The sequence below is a fragment of the Alligator sinensis genome, unplaced genomic scaffold, assembly GCF_000455745.1.
Source record: "Alligator sinensis unplaced genomic scaffold, ASM45574v1 scaffold918_1, whole genome shotgun sequence".
NCBI lineage: Eukaryota > Metazoa > Chordata > Crocodylia > Alligatoridae > Alligator > Alligator sinensis.
Window position 1 is genome coordinate 95190 of NW_005842676.1, and position 22855 is coordinate 118044.

Below are 22855 nucleotides of genomic sequence, written 5' to 3' on the forward strand. Positions count from 1 at the left end.
GTGCTGGTGGGCCCACGGGGGGTGGAGGGTGTCGGGGGGGTTGGAGGGCTAAAGACCTGTCAGGGTGAGGAAGAGGGAAGGAAAAGCACAGTCTCAGGGCTGGGGCAAGCAGATGGGCTTTCCCAGTCCTGGGGCTACAATGCAAATGAGTACACATATTCCCAGGACCAAATCTACAGTCACATGGTTTACTAAGCTATGTGATTGTAGATCAGGTCCCGCATGTACACGTGTTTACTGATGTCAGAAGTTGGGCTGGGAGCATGATCTAAGTAAGTCAGGGTGAGTTGCAGGCATCTAGCAGGTCCACAAAGGATTAGCAGGTCGGGAGGGGGGGGAGAGGGTTGGTGGGTCCATTGGTTTGGTGGGGGGTCCATCCAGTGTTGAGTCATACCCACATTCAGTTTAGACTGGGCACAGGTAAGCTCGATCTACATAATTCACTTCCTAGGTGAAGTAAGGTTCAATCAAGCTTACCATTTTTTGCCTGGCCTAACCTTCCTGAAGGTCTGTATTGGTCAGCACTTAGATCAACCAAACCCAACTTAGGACAATCTAAGTGTAAGATCCACATGTGAAAAAACTAAGTTAAATTTGACAGCCATTTTCCCCAATCTAACCTTTCAAACTTCTGTATATTTTGTTTGATCTAACTAGGGTTAGATTGACCTAAGTGCTGAAGTGTAAGATCTGTACTTACCTTAAGGCTTTATGTGTTAGGTTTCATTTCTGGAAAGCTAGGAACTTGGATGAAGGTTTTCAAAAACAAGTAAAGATGTGGGATCTCTGGTTTGACATGTGAAATAGTTTTGATGCTCACTGTGAAAAAGCCAAGTGCTAATAATCCACTCTGTTAATCAGTCCCCATCAGTGGGTCACAAGCTCATGTACCCAAAATCATTAGTAACGCCTAAAAAAAAAGTTTGCAAATTCCAGCAACCATAGCATTCTCCCATTTACATTGTCTCTCCCAACAGAAGGTAGGTCAGAGTGGTATCTTAGGGCATTTTTACATGTGCTCTGAGCTGAATGGTGGGGGAAGCATTTTAATTAGCGTGGCTCCAAGAGCCACTCTCATTAAAGCGTCTGCAGCATCATGTGTATTCAGCATCCCGTGCTTGAAAATGGGAGTGGGAGCACTTCAACTAAAGCTTGTTTGACAAGCTTTAGTTAAAGTGCCCCCACTACCATTTTGAAGTGTGGGGATGCTGAATACGTGCGATGCAGAGGCTGCTAGAATGTGCCAATTAGCACGATTCAGCAGACTTGATTACTTAGCACATGTCAGAGCAGACATCCAGTGTGTGTATAGGTGTCCTTAGAGACTAACTGGTTCAAAGAGGAACAGGCTTTCACAGGCAACAGCCTACTTATGGGCACATTATGAGAAAAAGCTCATTTTTATAATGTCTGCTAATATGCATAGAATATAAGAGCAATTACAATTGGGCTAATAATACACACTTATTGTAGCTTTATGCAGGTCTACTATCCGTAAATCAGGTGCTGTGTTTATTTTTCACCAGGCTTTTCTTAATGCCTCAGGGACCATAACAACAAGCTCTGGTCTTGTCATGGTATTTCAGTCCTGGGATAATATCTAGTACTTTTGTAGCACTCTGTACATTCAAAAGCTATATAAACATTAACTAATCCTCACAACATCACAGTGAGAGAGGATAAATAGGGACTTTTAACTTTTTTCTTAAACCTTTTTATTCAGTCAGCTAGAAAAAGAAAACTCCAGTGCAGGAGGTATACACAGGAATTGCATGAGGTTGCAGTTATTCATCTTTGCAGAGGAAATAATACACAACACTTTTTTTTATAAATTAGCACATCTACTATCATAATATTTGCATATGAATATATGGCATTCAATAATATGTATTAATATTCAAGGAATCTAGCTAGAGATTTCTGGCTTACTGACCAGAACATGGGTAAGTAATAGAATCTGTATTTGTAAATAGGTGTCCTTTTTGTCTCTCTTCTGATCATTTTCTCCTGATGGGACAGTTGTACCATCACCAGCTTGTCCCATATTTAAGTATATCACATTTTCAGTGGTGGGGGTTGTGCTTCTTTCTACAAATGAGCACTACATAATCTGGCAGCTACATGGGTGGCTCTAGAAATTTAAAAGAAGGGGTGAGGGAGATGCCCCTGGTGGCACAGGACTGCTTGCAGCCCTCCCCCACCCAGTGCCAGGAGGGTCTCCCCTTCCAAGCACGGCTCAGAGCAGACAAGGGACCCTTGGGACTGGGTATAAAATGATTACTGTATTCAAGTAGTGTTGCCAATTCAAGATTATTTTTTCTTTTACTGATAATCTGCAAACTTTTTACTGACAAAAAAATGTTTTTACTTGCCCGGGGTCTGGAAGAAAGGTTATATTTACATGATGTAAAACGTATGTCAGAAAAATATACACCATTAAAAATAAAGTAAGTTTGGTTGCCAGTAAAAAACTTACAGATTGTCAATTAAAAAAGAATGGGGGTAGGCAAACCTGTTCCTATCCTTGTCTCAGACTTTCTGTGTGACTTTGGGCATGGTGTTTAGTGTCAGAATTCTCCATTTGCAAATAAAAGCTGCTCCTTTCCTCTGCAAGGTGATCATATCCTGAAATAAAGTGCGCTACAACTAGATACATCCTAATGTTTAGAACACCTCAAGAAAAACAATTCCAAAAATTTATAGATGAGTCCATTTCTGAATCTGTCATTCATTCTCACTTTTATTTCTCTCCCTTTAAGAAGCTTATTGATTTCTGCGTACCTATTCCAAATCTTATAGGAAAGTGTTTCTTGTTCAGCACTGTGTATTTCTTATTTTAAAGTCAATAGTAACATTTTCAGTGTAATTGAGATCAATGAAATCTGCTTTCATAATTCACCAACAAAGACCATGTGTTATGCCAAATTATTCAGAAATAATTAGAACAGATGGCAAAATGTAGCACTTCAAACCTTTCAGAGAGAAATGTTAATACCCTAAAATAACTTTGTTTCTACAGATTAAGCACTGATTCAACCAGGTTATGTAACATGTATATTAATGAAAAAACCCCTTGTGCCGTACAAGCAGAATTGTGGTTCAGCGCAATTAATAGAAACTCCCTGACCCAGCTTCAGGACAAATGGCACAAGCCAAATAAAACAATAGAACCAGTGAATTCTGAATTTGCTTTATTTATGTATTGGTAAAGGAGATGAAAATAATTTTTCACTGCTTTAGATATGCTTGTTTTTCCCTCTTAGTAAACAAAAGAAAAAAGGTCAGGCTTTGTCATGGAAATCAATTTTCACTTTCACTGAGGGCTGCCTACATCTTTAATCTTGGCACAGAGCAGTTGTGCAAGGGAGATGAATCATACCTTAGAGACAGTGCAGTGACCACTGTTGTGGTCACTTGCACTTATTTGTTGGAATAGCTCTTTATTCCCTTTGGAATGGTGAATTTGTCCTCCTCTCATTGTTAAGAAGCACTAAATACCCCATTGTCAAGGGACTCTCCTTGGCTGCAAGGGGAAAATATTTCTTTTACATCATGATCAAGAGTTTATTCACTCTATTGTAAACCATAGGTGCTTGAGGCATGTGTTCACAGTAAACTTACCATGCTGCAGAGTGACATCCTCAGTCACACTGCTGCTCCAGGCAGGCTGCTTCTTAAACTAGAAGTAGTTTAGCCATATCTACTCAGTGCCATGGGCATACTAATTAGCAGTGCTAAATAGCCTGCCCAATGCATTCACTCAGAGTAGGAGACCTAGTTTGAGGACCCTCTTCTGAAGCACAGTTTAATTTATTGTGTAGACATGGTCAAAGATTCACTTAAGTCATATTTCAGGTTGCTTTCTGATCAAAATTTCCTTTTACTCAAAAGCTGAAGTTTTGCAATCATCAGTTGCTTCCAAAAATGGGGGCTTTAAAAAGAGTAGCGAGAATAGTGAAATTCCCAGTAATAAAATGCTGCAGTCATTAACACTACATAGAAAGATTCCTGTTGGTTTCAATGTGTTTTCAATCAAACTATAGTGAAGAAGAATACCTGTCATATCACAGGGGAAATAGAGGTCAAAGGATAAATTCTGCTTGGTGGTGATGTCTGCTTGAAGGACTGAATGTATAAACCATGTCATCAGCAGGCTTTAGACTTTACCTTAGAGGGAATTTGTAGAGAGCTTGTGCATCTTTCTCTCGAGCAAAGCCAGGGTAAAGCATTCAAAAATTGGCAGTTCAGAATTCAGAGAGATGAAAGCCACTTGGCTTTTGGTTAGTGAGAATTATCCTAATAATCTTTCAGAGTATTTATTGTGGACAAGCATTCATCTAATGGTGAATGATTGGATGAATATTTTCAATCCATGGGCCAGTTCCTGAGCGGTAATTAGGTAATGCATAGGGCAACACAAGAGCTGCAACAGGAAGACAGAACAGATAGCTTTCACGCATGTCCTGTATTCTTCTCAGCCTGTAGCTGCTTTGTGCTGGATTGATTCGGTGGTAAGTTAAAGCATCACTAAATTGTTTTGTTCAAGAATATAGGACTGGAAGGGGCCTTTGGGCCCATCAAGTTCAGTCTCCTGCATTAGCAAGCAGCCATTTTCCAAAGAATCCCCAAAATCACTACGTTGCGTCCTCTCACTTAACTTCAAGGCACAATTCTCCAAACACTGGGAATACCGAACAACATTCCTTTGGTAAATGCAAGGAAGATGAGGGAATGGCCAAAGCCCTGCCATTGTAACTATGGGCAAGTAGTTGATTATTATATGGCTGGAAGATCCTAGGGAAAGGACCACCCCTCAATCTACAGAGGAAGGTATCCCTTGCCCATACCATGACAATTTGACTTAAGGGGATTTTTTTTCTGAGTCTGAATCTGGCAAGCAGTGGATGAGCACCTGTTGTCTTGACCATGCTCAGCCTCAGAGATGGATGTGTAGAAGTTAAGTCAGCTCTGTTTTGCTGGAGGATGTCTTCAACTATGGGGATATAAAGTATAATTTTCCTTTCCTTGTTAAATTGTTAAATGTGCATGCTATGTACAGTATGGTACTGTTCTACCACATTACGCTTTTAGTGAAGCCTTGACTTTCATATCTCCCAACCTTTTGAGCTTTAGTCCAAACAGTATGTTTCAAGCTCTGAAGTCTTCATATTAAACAGCACAGCATATCCAAAGCTGGCTGCCTGGTTTTTTGATGGTCTTAATTTGTCTGTTATATACTGTAATTAAAAGCTGCTTGCATTGCATCCCGAAACTTAGAATGAGGCCAGACACTTGCCAAAGTCATGTGTTCTACATATTTAACTAAGTAAAAAATACTGAAACTACCTTATCCTTACATCTTAAAATAATATTGACATGGGATTTCACTATATAGACAGCTGAAGATAAGATTATTAATAAAATAGAATTTTGTGACATTAGACCAGATTATATTATTGCTGGAGCTGTGCAGATTTTACAGACACAAATCTGACTTTAACATATGGTCCTAGCCGTAGGCTAGGGTGTTCCATTTGAATTATTCCTGGCTTAGAATACTGTACTTCGAACATGAATCCAATTACCAACTGCAGCCAGACAATTGAATGGCTATAGGAGAAATACTCTAATAGATGAGGAGGGGGGAAAGGGCTATGATTTGTGTGGTAATCATGTAGAGAAGGTCAATTGTAATAGAACAGGCTGATTTTGATGACAAAGCTAATGTAGGATGCCTTCCATTCTGCTGAGGGACGCTATCAATAGATTTGCTGCTTTCATTACAAAAAATGTCACTTACTGACAAGATGAGTATAGGCAGAGAGAGACAGGTCTTTGATGGATCAGGTGATTAAAACCTACACGGCAGACTAGCAATTAACAAACGCCAAACTGATAACCGGTGTGAGAACTTAAGTATGTAACTAGAGGAACAGGAAAGGTGTGACATTGAGCACACACACAGACAGCTGATTTTGATTGATGGCATTGAATAGGCGTTTAAATTTGTTTGAACTACCATTGAATGCTGAAGGGAAACAATGAAAATGTGTATTGTCCTTACAAACAGTGTATTTCTGTTAACCATTTTATCACAATTTAAGCTGACAGCATTCTGCTACTCTGCAGGCAATAGAAATAGAAATGAATGTTTACTGGTCATCATTTCTATGATTGTGTGCAATAGCTGTTCAAAACCTACTTCTAGATGTATGCTATGCCAAGACTAGAATACATGGATTTTAAAGTTCAGTCGCTTATTTGCAGATGGTATGACAGTTGACATCCAAGGGACTTACAAACTCAGAATGTGGTTTACTCTTTTTTTTTTTCTTTCCATAAGATTTAGATTTAGATTTTTGGAAAATCTAAGGGTACACTTGCCACTGGGTCTGCAAATTGCCACTTTAATGTTCAGTTCATCCCTCCACACAATAGATCAGCTTATAAATCTAAGTGATAAAGATAATGCTCGTTGGTTACCTTTGCTTAGTCACTGTCATTTATAAAATGTTCTGGATGAGTCTTCAGGCATCAGAAATGAACAAAAACATTTATCAACTTCAAAATGCTGTCATTTATGCATGAGACTTGATTGGCATAAAGCTTTCTGAATATTCAGTTTACAATGTGAAGACATGGCGTGGCATTTTTGCAATATTCCTTGGATTCTAAAGTGTTTATTTTTAATACTGTTATATATAATGCTATATGTGTGTGTGTGTGTGTGTGTGTGTGTGTGTGTGTGTAATGTAATATATTACTGATGTGCAAAATGGAAGTTACATTGGAAACATCTAGAGTTTCTTTTTAAAATAATCATTTTAAAAAAAATGGATAGATCAAAAGTTATAATAAACTGTCAAAAGATTTTTATTCCATAAAAGCATATGGTGTCAATGTATCCATCAGTGTGGATAAATCCATCACTTCTTAACACGTTGTGCACAGTGTGGAAACGCAGGACAAGAAACAGCCATCTGCTTACCATATTTGATTGCTGTACTTTGCACAAATGCAGTCCTGCTTCCAGCACTTAAGAATGATTAGCTGTAACTTATGGAGCTCGCTGCAGCGTACCCACTGAGTAATTACCGGAGAAAGCAATCGCGGGAGCATCTGAACATGGGGATGAATTGTTAGCAGCTACATTTGTGACAAGTCTGAAGTCTAACAAACTTCTTCACATATGTGCTATTGGGTGGGGGAGGGGTGGAGTTCACAACTCCAGCTCTTTAAAGGATGTGAATCTCTAGAGTCTTACTTTTCCCAAGGTCTGCTCTGAGAAAGCTGAAAGAACGAGTTTCCTATTTTTTTCCCAAGAGAAAACATTCCTTGATATATCTATCTATCTATCTAGATAGATAGATAGATATATCTATCTATCTATCTATAGATAGATAGATAGATAGATAGATAGATAAGTAAAAGGTTTTAATTGCTCTTTCTTGTCACATGCCCAGCTGAGCAATTTATTTTTCCAGTAGTTGCATCTGTCTTTTATTGGCTCCTTGGCGGGCACCTCTGCTGGCTCCACAGTGGAATTTTCTGTTATGCGTCTCCTAGTCGGTCTGCTCTGGGGTTGGGTGGTGGCTAGGTCTGGAATGCATTGCTGCCTTTCAGCAGTTTTATGCTCTGTTATAGATTTAACGATAAACTTTTGTTCAACTATTTTAATCAAATATTATTCAATACATTTAAGAAGGCCAGCTTTCAATTGCCAGATAAAGCAATTAATTGAGAGAATCCTCTTGCAGAAATGGAACTGAATCCCTGCCACTGGGTGTTCTGCTCAGATGAATGCTTGTTTACATTGCGGAGGATTAAACACAAGATGAGAGGGTATGTATCAGAGCAAAAGCCACCCATATGCACAGAACCAGCCCAAGTGGTATGTGTTTCTTTAAGTACTAATTAAGCCCTATTTCAGTTCTTAAGCATTTCTCAGAATTTCTGGTGGCTTTGTGCACAGTTTAAGCCTTAATACATATCTTCAGTTTCAGTTGTCCTTCCTGATGACCAAAAATCACCCTTTGGTGTGATACAGCCACCATTCCCCAAAGCCTCTCCAGTTCTTTGGCCTCACTGTTTCTCACATAGAAACCAAACAGGTTTTCCTTTCTCTTCACTCTCCATTTTTGTGTCTCCTTCTTCAGGAGAGTAATCTGTTGTGGAAGGATATATGCATTGCTTCAGTTCCCCTTGAAATAAGGTTTAATTGGGATCAGAGTTGGGGAAAAAGCCTTTTCACCCTTTGTATGAGCATTTATATAATCTTAAATGTGTCATTTAATTTTGTGAAGTGTTTTAGGATCCAGGCTGTATGAATCTGTATCCTAGATTTCACGTAAAATCAACATATGCTGTATGTTTATATAATCTGAAAAGGATCAGTTGCATCCTGCTGTCTTTTTTTTTTTTTTAATGATGGCACATGAACAGCGAAATGAGCCTTTCAGGCTATTCAAATTGCACACTGGTTGCAGCCACTTAATGTTTAAGGCAGCTCTAGAAGCTGATCTAATGCTTTTTAAAGAAATAAGCCAATTTGTCTCAAGTTATCGGCAAGACTCAGATCCTGCTACTGATGCTATATTGCCAGAACAAAACAACACTAAGATAACTTGGACTGCTGGATGATTCTCCATCTTCCAATAGGGTAGCATTACCGTAGCCCACCTTGCGATTATTTTACAGTGTGATTGGAAGAACAAAGACATTGTCAAAGTGCACACAGATGTTGGAACAACCTGTTATTTGTTAAATTGCTCATGACTGCCCTTAAGTAAATCTCTGATCAAAGATGATCAAAGACTTGGTTAAAGACCTTGTATAAGGATTCTACCATAGGAATAAATGGAAGGAGCAGCTCTATTTTGTGTACTGAGATAACTAGAAAGAGAAATTCCTGCCCCAGTCCATCAACACTGACAGATGTGCAGCTTTCTGCTGCAACTCATGCCGCTTTTCAGGAAGGGCCATGAGTTACAGCTATTCCTGGGCCCAACAGACATTCACTGTTGGGTCCCAGGGACTAGGAGATGAGCTGCAGGTTAGAGCAGCTGCTTCTTTGCAAGCACTCTCCCCCTAGCCCTGCCTCTCCCCACTCCAAGCCCCAGCACTGTCTTTGGAATGAGAGGAGGGGAAGGGAGCAGAGGGAGCTTGTTCTGGGGGTTGCCCAGCTGACACTGGAGGGTGGGCTGGGTGGTGGGTGCCAACGGGCAACCCCCCAAACAAGCTCCCTCTGCTCCCTTTCCCCCCACCTATTCTGAAGACAGCATAGAGTGCAGAGGTAGGCTGCATTAGCTGAGCCCTGCTCCTGGCTGTGCTGACAGATGTTAATGAAAGTCCTCTGCTTTGGAGTGCCTTCATCAGAACCCTCATATACTATAGCCCTCATATAATGTAATGTAATATAACATATGGGTTCAGATTGTCACATGATAAGGCATTTTTAAAGCACTCTGCAGCAGTGCACTTCTGTCAGTGCATGGCTGCAGAGCACTTTCAGTAGATAATCGTGCAACAAACTGTCAGCACCCAATGGATCCGACAGTGAGGCCCGGGCCATACTTAACCCAGAAGTGCAGAGACACGGCTGTGTGCCCAAGGCACAGGGGCAGTGGCTCCTGTCAGTAGCTATGGTGATTAAAATTGCAGCCATTTTTATTCACCTCGCTCCCCTTGTTATCCCAGTGGTAGTGGTAGTGCCTGGGGCTACTGCCCCATTCACTCTGCTTTAGTTACTCCACTAACTTGTAGATTAACAGGTGTTTCTGATTGCAGAGGCAGGGTTAGGAGTCTGGATTTTTTGGCTGTGAGGTTGAGCACCAAATTAATAAGAGAAAGCCATCAAAAAGTGAGAGAAGCAATAGTGAATCTGACTGTACATGAAAGCTGAGAGATGGAGCTTCCTGTGCACAGAACCCACTGGAGAGGAAGCCTGGGGATTTCTAATCAAGGAAGTTTCCTGATGCTGCCTGTTTCTGCAATGTGCAGGAAAACAGGATTTTTCAGTCTTTGTAAATGTATGCTATTGCATCAAAATATATATTTAATTTTATTGTCAATGTATGTTCCCAATAGAAACAACCTGGCAAAGTATAAATGCTTCCTAATCACTGTACCAAGGAGGCAGCAAGCCTTTTAGGATCAAATGAAGCCTGCACATATTCAAATAGCCTTGCAAGATTGGAACCACTTCAAAAATTCAGAAGTGCATCCCTCCCCCAAGATGCATGGGTAGCGTTAAAGAGACAGTGAAAGTTCTTGGAGACCAAGTGATTTATGTTTAGTGATATTTGATTCATATGTTACTGCATAGGAGCTGACCTCATATAAGAAGTGCAGCACCGTAGTATATATAAACTGTGTACAAAGTTTCCCTTGATTATTTTGAATAAAGAATCCACACTCATTACATACCTGTGATAGGATGCATTGTGGGGACTGAAAAACATGGGTCTCGCTCCTCCTCCTCCTTCTACCTTCTGATATTTTTCTTTAGCAATAAATTTCCTTCCCACCCTTTATATCCTGCCTTCTTGATCTTGCTGTTATACTGCCATATTGCTAATTGTGATTATGGATTTTGTACTACTTGTCTGCTAGGAGATGGACTGACATAACCAGAATTATTCCATGTAGACCATCAAGCGCCTATTAGGTAGTCTTGGATGATGGAAACTAAAGATAGAAAGGTCATGTTGTAGCATGTTCACATGGGTGGGAGTCTCAAGTGGAGGGTATTTAAGATATTACTCTTTATATTGACTAAAAAGCAATGACTTTTTTTATTCATTGCCTGTGAGATGGGGGTAAATAATAAAGCATATTGTAGATATTAATTTACAACCCCTGAATAATTTAGTTCCAAAGTAACTGTTTTTAAAGTAATTGGTTTACACCTGTGGCCAATATTTGTGTACACCTCTGTTGTTTTAATTATCTAATGATATCATTATGCCAGAAACACAGGCTTAAGACCTCACATTCTTTTGCAGCTTCATATCCAAGAAGCACTCATTTGAAAGCTCAGTACATTGAGCCACATTTCAAAAGAGACTTAACTTGGCTACTTAGTTCTACCTGTACCCCACTGAAACTGCATGCCATTTTAATGAGCACATATTCAGGCCTCAATGTGCACATTTAATTTTCCATTTTCATGTGCAATCGTACTAGTACCATATATGAGTAAGTGTGTGCATTGTTTTACATAGACAAAACTGAAGCCATTTAAACAAATATTTCTCAGTCCTAGTCAGTAGTAGGTCCAGCAATGTGGCAAAGGAGTTGCTTCCTCCTCCCACCCACCCTGAAGCTCTGGCTGTGTTCCACATGCACAGTGGGCACATCTACAGGCGGTGGTTTACCACACAGTTGACTAATTGACTGCATGGCAAAGTGTTACCATCTACATGTGCAGATGCTTACTACACAGTCAATTAGTCAACTGTGTGGTTATTTGCTACCTTCAAATGCAGGTAGCAAATTAACCACACCATAGTTACTTGTGCAGTAATGCATGTGTAGACTCCAACAAGGAGCAAATTTGCTCCTGCTCAGCTCCACCACTAGGGGGCCACCCTAGGACTAGCCCCAGAGCCATGGATCTTGGAGCTTCTCCAGCCCTGAGGCTGGGGCAGCTCTTTGTCTGGCCTTTAAAATTCTGTGGTGACTCTGGGGGCCTGTGCCACATGCTACCAGCCTCTGGACACTGGGTCTCACAGCAGAGACCCTGGGCCAGCGGCAGCAACCTGCCTGGACCCTGGCACTGGCTCCCAGCCCAGCCCTACCACCTGCCTCCTCGTTCCATGCCGTGGCAGCAGTGCAGTGGCAGGAGGCCTCAGATGCTGTGGTGATCCTGGCTCTACAGAGCAGGGGGGCAGCCAGAGCCAAGACTACCATGGTCCAGGTGGTGGTTCCTGTGGCAACGAAGCATGGCATGCAGGAGCCCAGGGCATGTATCATCACTCTCAGGGGAAGGAGCAGCCATCACACAGTGGGCATATGCTCTGGTGACAGTCAAAGATGGCTGTGTCAGCACACTGCAGCCTGCTCCAGGCCGAAAAGGCAGGTGGCTATGCTGCAGTGCACAGGATTGACTTTTAAAGAGGGCCCCTGGCTGCAGACAGATGTGGCTGGAGCCTCCAGTTCCCCCAGCTGCTCCAGGGGGGTGGCGCAGGGCCAGAGGAGCAGGCTACTACCATGAGGAGCAAATCTGCTCCCAAATGGCTGCATGTGTAGATGCCTGCCCAAGGTGGGTTTGCTCCACAGTAAATTACGGTGCACTAAACCCACGTAACACTAATTGCACATGTAACTGTGCCCAGTGAGCTCTGCACTCACTGCCAGTGGGAAAGCATCGGTTCTGCCAGAGTTGTACCTGAGCGCTGAGTTCGAAGCTCACCAGCTGATCAGGGCAGGGTCTGGCTGGAGTCCCTAGTCTCAGATGGCTTTGGAGCCCAGGGGGTTGTGAATGCTGCTGCCCTTTACCCTCCTCCTCCAAATTCAGCAGCAGGAGAAAGGAGGGGAAGAGTCATCACCCTCGGGCTCTGGAGCTACATGAAAGCAGGGGCTCCAGCCAGACCCCTTGCTGAGAGTTCAAACATGACACAGCCAAAATTGGGGTGTGATCACACTGTTGTTCCCACTCTGTGTCCACCTTAGTATTAGTAAGATTTATATTGTGTGACCTCAGATTGTTAGCAGTCTGTCATGACATTCCCAAGGCACAGAAAGACTAAGACAGCATTAATTTACCTCAAGTAATTCAGTTAATTCTCAGTGGTTAAATTACTGTAGTGGAAAAAATGGCAATCCAGTTTGGTGTGTTAGTCACTGTAAAATGTCAGGAATGGGAAAACACCAAGCAAGGGGAAGTTGGGACTGTGTAAAAGTGAGGTGGGATGTTATAATTTGATTCAGACATTGCTGACTGCCACATCAGTCTGTGACGACAAGCAGAATACTTGTCATCTACAGGGAGATTCCAGCTGCCAGTGTGCTAAGTCATTTATCAATAATGAGGTCAGTTTGAGGACAAGGAAAAAATTGATGGTGATTCTGTTTTTCTAGAATTCCTTTGTGGAGGATTAAGTGAGATGGAAAAACAATGATATTAGCAAATAGGAATTGAAGATCTGAAGAAGGAGAGGTAGAAAAAGTGAGAGAAGGACAGGAGTTAACACCTCAAGCCTACATGAAATCTGTGAGGCATACAGAAAGCAAACATGTGTGACAGCCTGGGCTCTGTAAGGAATTAGGGAAGATGCAATCTCTCAAACAACTAGTCAATAATTTCAACTGAATTAATCTAAATGCTAATCTTATTGGAGTGACTATTTAAAAAAAAGAAAAACATATCCACAGGGGCTTGTTATGGTCTCTGAACAAAGCCCTGAAGAATTCTGTCTGTGCTGGAAGGTGAGAAAAGAAAGTCACATTGTGGGTACAACATGATATTATAGGATTTGTACATGTAAACTTGGGCCTGTGAATGTCAGGGCCAGGGATCTTGATCAAATGCCTACAGATGGTGTTATTGTTAAATAGCATGTTACACAACATTGCCCCCTTGCTCTCTGACTGCTCATTCACTGTGATGTGCTGCTTCCTTCTGGACTATTTACTCAAGAAGCATTGCATTTTGTTGACTGCAGAATTTCATCTGTCACACTGTTCCAATACAAGATGGCTCTGAAGAGGACCCTCTTCCCCAGTACCTACTAAAGTACACATTATTGTTTGCTCTTTGCCAATCCCTGCAAACTGAATGAATGTGATTCATTAAATACATAAATCAAAATACACTGCTATTGTTCACTGAACAATGTATTTTATAGGTAATTGCATGTAGTATTTGCCCATCTCAGTAGCTGGTTCAATATTCTGGTGTGCGTGAGAGAGATACATGGGCTAGGAACAGATATTACACATAAACCGATTTAAGTGGTCAGAAACCAGTTTAAACCTGTAACGGAACAGATATTCAGTACACATAAACCAGTTTGAAAATGGCTGAAACTGGTTTGAGATAAACCTGATTGAATGTAGTATCAGACTTAACTGATTTGGCTCAAACTGGTTTATGTAATGTCTGTCCCAGACCCCTTGCTGGTTTAAGTTAAATCAGAGTCCCCCAGCTTCCCAGCATGCTCTCTGGGCTGGGCTCTGCTCCACAGCAGGGCTGGCCCCTCCCCTGTGCTCCTTGGCTACAGCTTGGCACAGACTTGGAGGCACCGCAGGGTCTGCTGGCTTCCCCATGCCCCCCATTCTCCACCTCTCAACACTTGCTTCTTAAGCAAAGATCCCTTCTTCCTCTCTGCTACAGCAGGGACTGTAGCCAGCATGTTTGCAGTTTGCTGCAGACAGTATGATGAAGCAGGGTAGATCCAAAAGCTCTGTATCATTGACAGTTGTATGCACTGCACCCTCCCCCCCCGCAAGTGCTAGCCCAGGGTTGGGGGCTGGCAACACTCCCAACCCTTGACCAGACATCAGGGAAATGCCTGGGATTATGCAGGCAGACCTCCCTAATGAGAGAATCCATGCCCCACTCAGCTCAGCTCCCTGCAGAAGGGGAGGGAGGGCTGCTCTAGCACCCCCTGGCTTCTAACTTGAGCCACTGCAGGCACATGCCTGAATTTCCTCAGTCCAGAGAGAATGTCTGTCCAGTTTCAAACCAGTTCAGCCTAGTCGGGTTAGACTAACCTGCAAAGATTGAATCAATTCAAGCTCAAGCTTTCTGAATGTCTGTCCCTAGCCATGCATCCACCTTGTATTGGTTGTTGTCTCCCCCACTCTCAGGTGATCTGCTCTTTATTACCATCTGCCTAATACACCCCTCTGATTGTCTCTAGTAGGTCTGGAAGACCAGGGCTCTGTGATCACTCTACATATTCTTCATCCAATAATTACAATTTTTCTACATATTTATTAGCTTATTCTGGTTTTATTTTTGCTTCTAAGTGACCCTTTTATTCTTATTCATTGTTTTAGTTGCATAGCTGAAGGCATGGTAGTAATAAAACTAACCAACTATTGTATTTTCCTTGTTTGACATATTCATTGAATATCACCTGTTAGCTGTGTGCAGTGTAAAATACCATAGTCCAAAATTGTACAGCCCTCTATTCCTTTTTTACTTTTTGGGAAGGGCATATGGGTAGCAAAAGTAACCAGTACAAGCAGTAATAACAACACTAAGGTTGATACCTAAGTTCAGAGAGAAAGTGCTGAAATGTAGGGTCCTGAGTATGCTTGAAGTAGCACAGAGAACCTGCTATTTCCTCTCTGTATGGAATCTGTTGCTATGAGACTTCAGACAGCCCAAAATACATTATATTTGAGAGGCAGGAATTGCTCTATTAAGTTGTTGATTCTGAACCTACTGATAACAGCTTCAATGTCACCCGTCCAATTCACTCCACTTCTCACGCTGTCATGCATTTAAGCCAGAAGTTGTTCATATCCAGCCAATCCTCTCTCCTTCTTTTTTTTTTTTTTTTTTAAATTAAAAATTTTTGATCCGTAAAGTTTCCACTTCAGTCATTATTGTGCTGTGAAGGTCCTCTCTAGGTTGACTTCCCTTCCATTTTGCTTTGGGCAAAGACATGGCTTGTGTATAGAATCTGTTGTCTAGCTTGTTGTAGGGCCAAGGTGAGTCCACTTCTGAGCTGTACTATTTCTTCAGCTGCGGGTAGTTCTTGCTTCAGAATTTTAACATTCTTTATTCTTTTGATCATTTTACTCTGAATATCCAGTGCATTCAAACTGAAACCCATTAAACTTCTTCATTAACTACTAACATCTAGCTACTGTTCTTTTGAGCTGAAATTGGCAGCTAATGCAGTTTTCCCGCAACCCACTAACCCACATCCTGGGGGTCAATGGTGCCTACAGTCTCAAGTCAAGCTGCCAGAACTCCAAACATTCTTCTAGCAACTTTTACCCTGCAGTTATGAGTTCTCAGTATGAATTTTTGTGGCACATTGAGAAGTCAACAGATGTACAGACAGCATTTTAAAACCTGGATGCCTAACACTAGCTTTTTAAGTCCGTCTTTCAACTGCCGCATACTTGTGGGCCGTTTTCAGAGATGCTGAATAGCTCCTGCCACCCCTGAATTTCTTGCTCCACTTAGAAATAGCCTGAGAGAACCAACATGGATTTTCCCCTGTTAACACCAGGATTCTCTTTTGACATCTTTTAATGTCTCTGTTTGGATCTAAAAGTTACCTACATGCTACCTGGTTCACTGGTGTTAGATTAATTATGTAGTTTAGTTATATACTAACTGCAAATGTGATATCTTTTGTGCTGTCATCCATTGCAGCATAATTTGTTGTATATCATTTCTCTGTGTTCATGAATTGCTTTCCTAACTATAAAATCAGTAGCCTTTGAATTTGACTCGCTAGGTAGTTTTAAAAAGTTATTTTCATTTTAGAACGGCTTGTCAGGTAATTAATTTAAAGTTCTTGTATAGTGTCTTGTTCATGTGTAGGTGTAATTCCTGTAGCCATTAATAGGATTTATATCTTCCTATAGAGTTTTAGACTATAATACTTAATTTGCTCCTTACTCATTGAAAATATACTCTCAGGCTACATTGAGTTGGTATTGTGTAAAATATTATACTAGACAATATATTTACAAATATTTTAATACCTTCTTTCAACAGCCTTGTCTTACTCTAGTTAAGCACAACAGTTAAATGTAAAAGAAAATTGCTCTTACTCACCTCTGCTTCCACAATATACGAAAAGAGAACACCGAACTGTCTGGGTTTTATTTGATACCTTAGATGCCCAGAGGGGCACAAAGCTGACTCCCCTGGATTGGTTACCTACCCCAGGGAAAAAGACTAAGTGGATTAAAATTCTGACATGGAATGTTACAGGCTTTCCTGGGGAAGTTGCTGCTGGAACAATCATCCAGAAGCTAAAGGCCAAAGCTGTAAGGGGAAATATGGGCAGGTGGCCTTTAGAATAAAGGCATGAAAGAAAAATGCTGGAAGTAAAACTCAAAGGCCTTCAGGTAGAAAAAATAACCATATCAAGAAAGCCCTATTTTGGAGAAGAGCCTTATAGCCTTTTAAACATATTAAATTTAATAGGCAATATTTAGCTTGGGTATAAGTGGATGCAATTTCACTAAAGTCTGTAGTGCCACCATCTTACTCCAGTGTTGGATTTGCCCCCTTGCCCGAACAGTGTTGCATTATTTGAAGCCAATTGTCATACAAAAATATTCACCTTCTCTTAGTGTTTCCACAGTACCTACTGAAGAAAATGTGGTCTTCCTATTCTTGCTTTTTTTTTTTTTTAACACAATGCCTGTTTAATGCAGTTCTGCAGCTTAATTTGGGTGAAGCTCCTATTTATTTCAGATGCAATTTTCTTTGGGTCAAGAATGCTTTAGCAGTATTGCATTGTGTTGCTGGGTTAGCATCTCAGAGTAACCAAAAAAATCCAGAAGAAATAAGTTATGAATGTGTTGTGATGCAAGCCAAAAAAAAACCAAAAACCCAATTGGATCATTGCAATTCTGTCATATTTGGGATTCTAAGAAGCCTGATAGTCTTGGTAGCCTTCATTTATCAAAATGGTTGATGCACAGTTAAATGGCTTGGTTAAGAATCTATCAATGGAAATTTAATTCAAGTCACAGCATTTGCACATTCTTCAGTCTTTTTTCCGTCACGCTTATAAGATATTGTATATAGATATCAAGGAGTTGCTTACTTTTCTTACATGTTCACACAGAGAAAATGTGCATGTGCTTGCTTTCCACTTGATTAAGAGCTTGACTGATCATTTCTTTCATCAGAGGTCATCTGTCCTGCTCGAAATGAAACTTGTGTGGTCACTGTTTGTTCAGTTGTTGCATATTAGCTCCTCAGTGGTTAAAAAGATCTGAACAAATAAGAGGGCTTACACTACATTATATTACCCTTTATTAGTAGGAAATTGAAGTCTAGAGATTATTATTAAGCCTCAGCCACTGAATGCTACCCATACCCTGATAAAGACCCTTCAAACTGACCTCTGATCAAGCTGAATTAGAAGGATTTTACCCTTGTTACTAATTAAATAAACAATCCTGTTGGTATTATTCTTACTTATAGTCATTTCATGACATCAGCACTGTCTTGCACCCAAGGACAAAAGGAGTCAGGTTCCTATTTGAAATGGAATGGTATATTTTGCATATGAAGGTTCTGACACTGTGCCTTTCGCTGCTCAGCTGCCTTGTTGTGTTTAGCATACTAGCGTATCAAATGTCAAAGGCCTCCCATTGAAGTTTAGGGAGAATGAAGAGGCGGCTGCTATAAAATCAGAACTTGGCTGATTTTGTTTTTCAAATGGCAGCAAGGCAAATTTAATGTACTATATTAAGGCCCTCCGGAGCTAGAATGGTGGCTCAGAACATTAGATAATTTCCGTCTTGATGTGTTATAAAATATAGGAAGAAAATAGTTGATAAGTTTGAAAGGTTTAAAGGTCACCAGGGAAAACATTTTGGTAAGCTTCTTTGTAGCGTTCACCCATATTTTTATTAAGCATGATCCTATGATAATATATTTCCTCAGACTCAAGGCAGGCATGTGAATAATCTATTGAGCTTTCAAATTTTTGTAGGAATTTCATTTTTGAACGTATGTTTGTCTGTGTCAGTATCATTTTTAAAAATCTCACCATAATCATTTATAGTTTGTTGCAGCAAAGTCACCTCTATTTTAAATCTTATGCTTTTCTGGAATTAAGGCAGAGATTAATTTGACCTTCATTTTTGGTTTCCTTTCTGAAATTACTAAAGGTATCTCTGTACATCTTAGTCTACTCTTTCCCTACTTTATATGGGAAGCCCTATAGTTACAGTATGATCAGATGAACTAATCAGGAAAACAAACTGTTATTAATGTGATAGTAGTGTAAAGCATGTTAATACTACAAGGGTGTTCCAGAAAGTAATGGCAATTTCAAAATAAAACCCTTTTGTATGCAGCGATGATTTACTGGACAACATCACTTCTCTACATAAGCATAAATAATGGGTGTATTCAACAATGGCTTCATCAGTGTTCCCCGCTACTGTGCAGTTTCCCACTCAAGGCACAGAAAATGGCTTTTTTTAGGAACTGTCATTATTTTCTGAAACATCTTTGTGTTTGGACACAGAGATACAGTTTCAGATATATGGAACAGACAAGAATGGAGAGCCAGAAAACAGGAGCAAGTATAATCAAAAGAAGCAGTGGACCCTTCCCCCAAAATTACAGGTTCTATTTTTTTCTAATTTTCAGAAATTAGGAAAACTAATTTTGATATGTTGAAAAGAAAACCTGGTGGGCCAGAGCCCTGATCTTGCAAGGACAGTATAGAATATCAGCATTCACAAAAATTAATTCATAGGTCTAAGGTCAGAAATTAAAATTATGAATTATCTGTTTTGTCTTTTTGCCTACCCTAGGCCACAAAACTTCCATGAACTTCTTGAACCAGATGGTATTTTTTAGAAAAAACATCCAAACTTGTCTTAAAATCTCCCAGAGATAGAGAAGCTAGGTCAAGCCTTGGTAAGTGTTTTAGTGGCTAATTACCCACACTATAATTCTAGTTTGTTTGTCCAGCTTCAATTTTGGTTGATTCTGCTGAAGCCACTGAATTCTGTTATCCTTCTGCCTAGTAAATGGAAAAGGCATCTCTTTTCAAACTGTACAAGTCCTTCTATTTGAGAAGCCAAATAGATTGAGTTCCTTGAGTTTGTTACTATATGGCATGTTTCCCAACCCTTTAACTTTGCTTGTGGCTCCACTCAGAATACTTGCTAACTTGTGTTATGTGTGCCAGAACTGGACACAATATTCCAGTAGTGGTGCCAAATGATATACCAAATATAGAGGTAATATGACCTCACTGTTTTGGCTAGATGTTTTCTCTCTTTTTAAATCCAAAGATTACATTAACGCATTTGGCCACTGTATCACATTGGATACTCATATTCAGCTCATTATATACTAATAACCCAAAATCCTTTTTGGAGTCATTGCTTTTCAGGACAGTACTGCTTCTCTTGTAGCATGGCTTATATTCTTTGTTTCTAGATGAATAATTTTATATTCATTAGCATTGCAATGCTTGTTGTTTGGTTTTACCCAATCCATGTAAATCTGTTTAAGTGACCTGTTTTTGGCAGGCCTTTCTTTACCACAAAAAATGCATATATTTCATTGTTTATAGGTCAGTATCTAAACTCTTAGAGGAAGAAGGATACTGGTTAATGTGGAGGTTGCTTTGTCCAAGAGATAGAAACATCTGGATGGCAGGAACAATCATGATGCCAAATTAGGATGCTGAATTAAAACGCACTCACCAGTGGCTCCTGTGACACCTCAAGTCTAGGCCCAGAAACGACACACAAACCAGTATAAGTGACTGGAAACCTGTTCAACTCTGTAATGCAACAGAAGTTTAGTGCACATAAGCTGCTTTCAAAATACCCCAAACTGCTTTAAGAAAAATCTGGATGGATGTACTATTGGACTTAACTGATTTAGATTAAATCAGTTTATTGAACTTCTATGCCAGATCCCCTCCAGATTCAAGTTAAGTCACCTCCCTCACAAGTCCCGCCTCACACCACCACCACTGCAGAGGGAAGGACCAAGCTCAGGGGCCTCTTGGTCCACTGGCAGTTCACCCTCTGGCTGTAGGCAAGCTCCAGCTCTAAAAAAAAAAAAAAAAAAAAAAAGGATCGGGCCCCTCCCTTCATCATAATGTGATGGAAAATTTGAACTGTTGGATTTCAATTTAGGGAACATAAAATTAAATCCTGAGGACTAAACCTCTGTCACATGTACAAGTGCCCATGAATCTTAAAGCAAATGATATAGGGGTTCTAAAAATTAATGGAAAATTATTAGAAGTGGTTGAAAGTGATTTTCATGGAAAGGAAAATAATTCACAGGAATGTAAATCTTGACAAAATTTTATTTCTGGAAGAAAAAGAATGTGGAGGGGAGGGAAATCAGTATGGCTGAAGCATTCCATTTCACCCTTTTTGTAAGAGAACATTTTGATGTCGTGCCTTGAAATTACTTTTTGTTTCAAAATTTGTTTAATATATTTTTTAAAAATATGCCAGAAATAAAGGGGGTTCATAGATTTCATAGCCATTAGGGGTAGAAAGGACTTTGCAAGATCTTTGGGTCCAGCCCCCTGCTTCAAGGGCAGGCAGTCAGCCAGGGGTCAAATGATTGAGGAAATTAGCTGAGGGAATTAGCAGATGTCATTGCGGGACTCCTGCCACGGCTTTATGAGCACTCATGGTGCTCTGGTGTGGTGCCAGAGGACTGGAAAAGGGCCAATGTAGTTCCCATTTTCAAAAAAGGGAGGAAGGAGGACCCAGGAAACTATAGGCCAGTTAGTCTTACCTCGATCCTGGGTAAGTTTTTTGAGAGAATTATCCTGGTGCATGTCCACGAGGGGCCAGCAGGGGAGATTAATGAACCCATGTTGGTTGCCCCTAAGCATAGAGGCAGGTCTCGTCAGACCAACCCGGTGGCCTTCTATGACCAGGTCACAAAATCCTTAGATGCAGATGTAGCAGTGGATGTAGTCTTTCTGGACTCTAGGAAGGCCTTCAACACTGTCTCTCACCCCATTCTCATTAAAAAACTAAGGGACTGTGGTGTCGACACCTACACAGTCAAATGGGTCACTAACTGGCTGGAGGGCTGCACACAGAGGGTGGTGGTGGATGGGTCATTTTTGACCTGGAGGGATGTGGGCAGTGGGGTCCCCCAGGGCTCAGTCCTTGGGCCTGCACTGTTCATTATCTTCATCAGCGACTTGGACAAGGGGGTAAAAAGAACCCTGCTCAAATTTACAGACAACACTAAGATGTGGGGAGAAGTGGGCATGCTAGAAGGGAGGAATAGTCTGCAATCAGACCTAGACAGGTTACAGGGGTGGGTGGATGAGAACAGGATAGGTTTCAACACTGACAAATGCAAGGTACTGCCCAACCGCACCTTGTCATGTACCCACAGATGCATCTCGAGCAGGTCCAAGGAGGTGATCCTCCCCCTCTATGTGACACTGGTCAGGCCGCAGTTGGAGTACTGCATCCAATTCTGGGCACCGCACTTCAGGAGGGATGTGGACAGCATGGAGAGAGTCCAGAGGAGGGCCACTCGCATGATCAGGGGGCAGCAGGGCAGGCCCTACGAGGAGAGGCTACGGGACCTGAACCTGTTCAGCCTCCACAAGAGAAGGCTGAGGGGGGATCTAGTGGCCTGTTACAAACTAGTCAGGGGGGGCCAGCAGGCATAGGGGGAGTCCCTGTTCCCCCGAGCACTACCAGGAGTGACTAGAAATAACAGTCACAAGCTGGTGGAGGGTAGATTCAGACTAGACATCAGGAGGCGCTACTTCACAGTCAGGGTGGCTAGGATCTGGAACCAACTTCCAAGCGAAGTGGTGCTGGCTCCTACCCTGGGGGGCTTTAAGAGGAGGCTGGATGACCACCTTGCCGGGGTCGTTTGACCCCAGTACTCTTTCCTGCCATGGCAGGGGGTCAGACTTGATGATCTGCTCAGGTCCCTTCCAACCCTACAAACTATGAAACTATGATTAATGAAAAAACAGATTTTCTGAAACAGAATCTTTTTTGGAATTTTTGCGTGAGAAAAATATTATAAATAGTTTATTTTGCAACCTAGAAAATTCTGCAATTATAGAAATTGATGTAAAAGAGAGAATCTGGTTCTTGCCCCATTCTATTCAGTTTTCTTATTATAAAAATTTATTTAAAGAAAATTGAATTGATTCCATCTTTAGCTTTT